This window comes from Lissotriton helveticus, chromosome 2_1, assembly GCF_964261635.1.
Source record: "Lissotriton helveticus chromosome 2_1, aLisHel1.1, whole genome shotgun sequence".
Classification (NCBI taxonomy): Eukaryota; Metazoa; Chordata; class Amphibia; order Caudata; family Salamandridae; genus Lissotriton; species Lissotriton helveticus.
In genome coordinates, this window is record NC_136059.1 from 244,426,891 (window position 1) to 244,432,890 (window position 6,000).

Sequence of the window (6,000 nt, forward strand, 5' to 3'; positions counted from 1 at the left end):
GGGGGGCTGGGAACGATTTTAAGTGGAACTTTATGTTACTTTATGTTATTATTTTGTATAGTACATCAAGCCATCCTTGGGTCTGCTTCAAATTACTGTACGGGAACAGAGCAGGAAAACAAGAGAAAGAAATGATAGAGAAATTATAGAATTAATCAGGATGTCATACAAAAATACTGGTACTCTCTATCTCACTGGCTCTTAGGGGGCCTTAATGGACATGCTGGGCTGTGTTGCAATTTAGTTGGTGGCACTTGAAGGATGACAAGTTTACCAGTGCCCGTGTCTTCTAAAAAGACATCATTTATCACCTTGAGTTAATAGGCTAATCAATGTATCATAAACAGTAACCTATGCACAATTGTCACTCAGGGCTTTGGGCAATGAAGCTATGTGAATGTGCTAGTTTCCATTAGAGTGCTGGCAAACTGCTTACACATTACGAGAGGGCTTAGCGACCTTGCCACAAGTGAAAGGGAATACAATTTCACGTTGGCGGCTGCTAAGATAACCACCCCAGTTCAACTGAGAATATGTGGACACCAGGGTGGGTGGAGAGTGCACATGTTCCTGGCCTTGCTCGGTGATTATTAGCGACCCAAAACTAAAGGACCATTGCATACACAGGGTAAAAAGGGCTAGGGTCCAAAAAGCAACGCTTAAGGAGATGGCTGTAGAGATTGTACTGATTTAAGACAAGACTCCCCGCCGCCAAGCACATGATGATTGAGGGACAGAGAAGGGGGCGGGGGAGGGGGACATACAAGGGAGACAGGTGGAAACATATTTTTTTGCAACCTGACAGCAGTGATATGGCGATGGTTGTGGCTTTATATTCTCCGCTCACAAAGCACGTCTTTTACAGCAATTTCACACACAAAAACAAGTCATTTTTGGGATGTTGCATGCATGTAGGTCCGCAGAAATTTTTCCAGGGTGTGGCAACATTTTACTTCATCACCATCCTCTGAAATGATTGAGCACAAGTATTAAATATATAAATAAATAAATAATCTAATAAGACAAAGAGCATAAATAAACAAAGAAACCCATGGGAGGGGGGGGGGAGAAAAAATCTTGTGAGGTGCCACAGCAGAAGACCTGCCAACTACAATGAAACAGAGGAAAAAACAAAAAATGGCCAGAAAAAGAAATCTGAATCAGATTGATGTGGTTCTAGAGAGATCCACATCAGCAAACCTTTCATTGATAATACAGTGGACGATTGTGTCAAATTCAAGAGCTAGTAGGATCAGCCTCGCTAAGCCACATTGTCTAGAACAATATTAATGAAGCAACTGATTAAGTACCAAAGCCATGACTGATTCCATCTATCTACTTGGACAGAGGAATGTCCTCTTTAGAGTCTGTGGAAAAGCAAGAGAGGGAGATCTCAGTGTAGTAGTAAACGCCAGGTGTAGGAAAACTGAAACGAGGAAAGCAAGGGACTGATAAATGGGTAGGTTTTAGGTGTACTCTGCAAGTCATTGAACACAGACGTGGCAAGGCTACATGTCCTCTAATGCATACCTCTTTAGAACAGAGGAAGAGACCTAAAGGAAAACAATAAGGATGGACAGAATGGAGTTCATGGGTTTGGTGAGAAGGAGTTCTGACAGACTTGGGAGTTACATTCAGCTAGGAGTAGGGGGGCAAGAAAATGGAGGATGAGTTTGATGCTAAAAAGGTGATGTGGTGAGAGTAAAAAGTACTGTAGATGGGGGCAGGGGGGGTTATGAGGTAGCCCGGGCTCTTTCTGGTGTTGCTAAAGCTAGGACACAGATGCCCAGGCCTAACAGATATATTTAGGAGAAAAGTAATCTGTTAAAGAGGCAGGGCCGGAAGCAATATATCATATCAAGTAAGACTTGCTGGGGATTGAAGAGGGATGACCAAATGGTGGAGATGGACGAATAAAGTTGATTCTAGTTTTAAAAAAAAGTAGGTGGGGTAGCAAGTCAAGTGAACATTCTACCTCTTAATTTGCCCAGAGGGTCCGGGTCAGACATAATATAACCTGGAATCACTGAGATATGGTAGTGCTGGCCTGATACCGGTAAGTTTGAGACAGGACTAAAAGATCAGTGTGAAGAAGGTGCCTGGGAGGCCTAAGAGGAGACCAATATGCCAATGCAAAGTGGACCTCTCCTATCCAAGCACTTCCGTTCACCTTTCATCTTTCTCTCCAGCCTCAACTTTGTTCACTGGTTCTGACCCCTTTAATTCCACCTCTCCCTTCATGCTCAATTCTTCATGTTTTATTTCCTCTCACCCCTACCCTCAATTCACTGTTTCTGTCCCTTAGCTTCCACCTTAGCCCTACATGCACTGCTATTTACCACTCTTCTCCCCGGCCTCTTGCCTTGCTTCACCTCTTGTGCCAGGGCGCAATACAGGCCCCTGCCGCACAGATGGGCCCACAACACTTCAGGAGGCCCCCAACCCATCAGGGGGCTCCCATTCAGCCCAGGGCCAATGAATATCAGTGAGATGTGGGAGACTCAGGGGCCCATTATCACATTCTGCGGAGAGGGACCCCGTCATTTTGGGATACGCCACTGCTCTTGTTTTATTTACAGCATTCTCTCCCCTTCCATCCTCCCACTCTCCCCAAGCCTGATACATTTCTCTTTTGCATGCTATTCCTTTTACCTAACCAAGACTCTTCCCTTCTCTCATTGATTCTGCCATTACATACACATCACTCCTTCCCCATCTCCCATTCCTTAAGCGTCTTGTTCCATATAGTTGTTTTGCCCCTTATGTTCAGATCTCACCTCTGCTGCTCTGTCATCTCCACCACCTATTACCGTCTTTTGTTTGTCTAGCCCCTTTTAGATGTGCCTCTCACCCAATACTTCTATTAAAAGCAAAAGTGGACACCAGACCTCCTTAGATGTACCCAGGAACACAGGAATTCAATATTTCAGATATGGACAAACATGATTACAGGGAGTAGCGCAACCTTTTCAGATGTGTAAAACAAGTAATGGAGAGTGGCTTGAGGGGTTATAACTTGGGTGTATCTTGGAGGGTTTGTTGCACTCCTCTCAGGGTGGTAATGGATGTGGGGGTCACCCCTCCTTAACTCCTACCAACTCAATGTTATCTTCTCCACTATTCTTTTACTGACCCAATTTTTCATTATTCCTTTTTTTATGTAAATTACATGAAAATAAAAAAACACAAAGGGGCAGATGTACAAGAAAGTGCCGCAGCGCTGCACCGCAAGCCCTTTGGCTGCGCCACGCTGCGGCACTTTCAGAGCACAGGAAAGCGGCATATCAATAATGATATGTTGCATTCCTGTGCTCTCCCCTGCGCTGGTGCAGAAACAGCAGCCATGCGCCGGCGCAGGCACCCTTGCACCATGGTGCAAGGATGCCTGCACCATGGGGAGATTGCTTTTGTGAAGAAGGGGGCCCCTTCCTGCACAAAAGCAATCACTGCAGGCCTTTTCTCCTTTCAATGCGTGCTGTAGAATGCAGCACCCACTGAAATAGGAAAAGCTGAGGAGAAATTAAAACATTTTACCTCCTTTCTCTTGGCTACGCCACCCCTATGGTGGAGCAGCAAACTGACGCATTGCCAGGTTTACGATTTCTCGTAAATCTGGAAATGCATCAGTGGACATGGGTGTTGAGTGGGAACACACACAGCAACACCCATGTCCCGCCCCTAACACGCAAAGTGTTGCGTGAACAGTGGCAATATTTACAAGCACAGGTTAAGTTACGTGTGGTGACTTTACCTGTGCTTGTGAATATCCCTTAGCAGGCTGCACCACCAGTGCGTCATACAATGTGATGCACCAGCGGCGCATGGGGCTTGTAAATCTGCCCCCAAGTGCTTAAATTCAACTGATGTCACTATTTATGTTTAACTCTATTTATGTTTCTTTTGGATGCACATGCTTGTTTGGAAAAAAAGCAAGAAAACAGTTGCAAAAAAAAAAAAAAGAAAAGATTAGCCTCTTTCTCCATTTTCTGCTATTCTCCTTTTCCCTTCAATGAAACTGAGCAGCACCGATTGTGACACTAAGGTCACTCGTTTTTTTTTGTTGTGAGCCCTGTAGGATTCTCTGCCTTTCATTCATGCAGGGGCAGGGCTCACTTCACACCTAAGGCCAATTCAAGCATCTGCAATTATCATGCAGATGCAGCGATTAGGATAAGAGAGAGTTGCCAGCAAAGAAAGCTGATCATGGCCACAAAACCACCCTCCCCAGTCTGCCACAGCTGAAAGGAATCCGGGGGTCATATTACCTTTTCAGCCCATGGCAGCAAGGCCCAGGAGAGGGGGTCCGCCTTGGGCCTTGCAGCTGCACCTCGACTGAATACCCCAAAAGAGGGCGCTGCTCACCGGACGGACTTGCGATCCAGGGAGGGGGGCAAGCGCTCCTCCTTGCCCCTCTCCTGCGGACGTCCATGGTTGCATGTACTTAGATGGTTTTCTCACCAGAAAAAAGAATAGTTATAGGTGTACATATATTACTCACCAATTACAGGGAAAAACATCGGCGGGACGCCTACGGTGGGCATCACAATTAAGGACGTTTGATGATTTTCTGGTGCAGGACTGCATTGTTAACACGTGCGCTTTGGAAGCGTGCGAGGTATTGTACTTGCTATAGGAAACAACGAATTGGCGTTGAAACGCCGTGCGTTGTTAAAAATGCCGATGTAATGGTCATTGCGATGTTTTACACGCGTGGTAAATGCACGCGTTGAAATCGTTTGCAATGTAGGAACATACATCCGTGAGGACTCACCCTTCAAATATGATTCGACCATTGCACTGCAAGTTGAGACGTTTAAAGCGCGCCATATTGGTCACAGTCAGAAAATCCTAAAATGGAGCAGCTTTTGACATAAGAAGTGAAAGTGCATTAGTGATTCTTCCTGTTTTGCATAAAATCTGCAGCATCTGGGCTGCTTTTCCAGGATTCTGCGGCCATATCAGTATGATTTTAACGGGATTAAGCCGAGTCGCAGCCTTAGTAGCTCCTGTTTCAGTGCTAATTTAAAAGGCAGGGAGAGGTAAGTTGGCAATACTCCGGGATCATATAAATTGAACACCCTGTGGCCAAGTGCCAAGTTCCTGATAGTTTGAATGTCCTGCACCCTGGATATGGTTTTTGCTAGCTTGGTTATTATTCTTGAGGCTGTTGGTATTGAGAAACCGCCAGACCAAATCTCCTGCGCCTCTAGTGAGTTGAGGACGGAGTTGAAATACTTATACCAGTTGGTCTTGGGATTCTTTATGGTTTCCCAAAATATCATTTTTAGCATGGTTTTTTTTAGCTTGTTTGGCTTTCATGCAGCATATTAATAAAATGTGGCTTTGAGTGCCCAGTGCTGTGAGATCAGGCAAAACTCCTCTCTTATCTTATTTGAGCGTGTGCCGTGCAATACGGTAGGTAGAAAACTCTTCGATAGCAGATTGATTGGGTTCTATCAAGCCAGTTTGCCATTCTTTCGCTGAAGGTAATTGCTCCATGTGATACTGTTGAAAGTAATTTACCATCACCCTTAGTGGTGGTCTTAGATCTGGGTTCACTAGTGAATTCCGTAATTTCCTGAAAGGCCATTCTAGCGAGTTGGCTGCTATCTGTTGTGCATGGATGTGTATGGAGGAGCGGTCCATGTGGTCCAGCCACACTCCTAGATATGTAAACGCTTCCACAACTTCCACAGGATTTCCCTCAATGGACCGAATGCCTCTTTTTTTCATTTTTGATTAAATGATCATAACTTTTGTTATGAGAAATGTAAGGACCAAATTAAGATCCATCTGTGGTATCACAAACAGTTTGGGTGGGAACATGTATGTTAAACCTTTGATAAACCTCATCACAATAGTGGATTTAAAGAAGCATGGATGGCCCAGTAAATGCAGAAAGGGTAAACAAATAACCTTTAATAGTGGCCACTGCAAAGTCTTGTCCGGCCAATGACAAACAAATAACAAAATATCTGTCAGTTTCGCTTGCGATGGTTC

At 44.8% G+C, this 6,000-nt stretch overlaps 1 protein-coding gene across 1 annotated transcript in view; it reads right to left on the reverse strand.

The window, feature by feature from the left end:
• Nucleotides 1–6,000, reverse strand: part of EPG5 (ectopic P-granules 5 autophagy tethering factor) — a 582,198-nt gene that overhangs the window by 400,000 nt on the left and 176,198 nt on the right. The gene's annotated exons all lie outside the window — the stretch shown is intronic.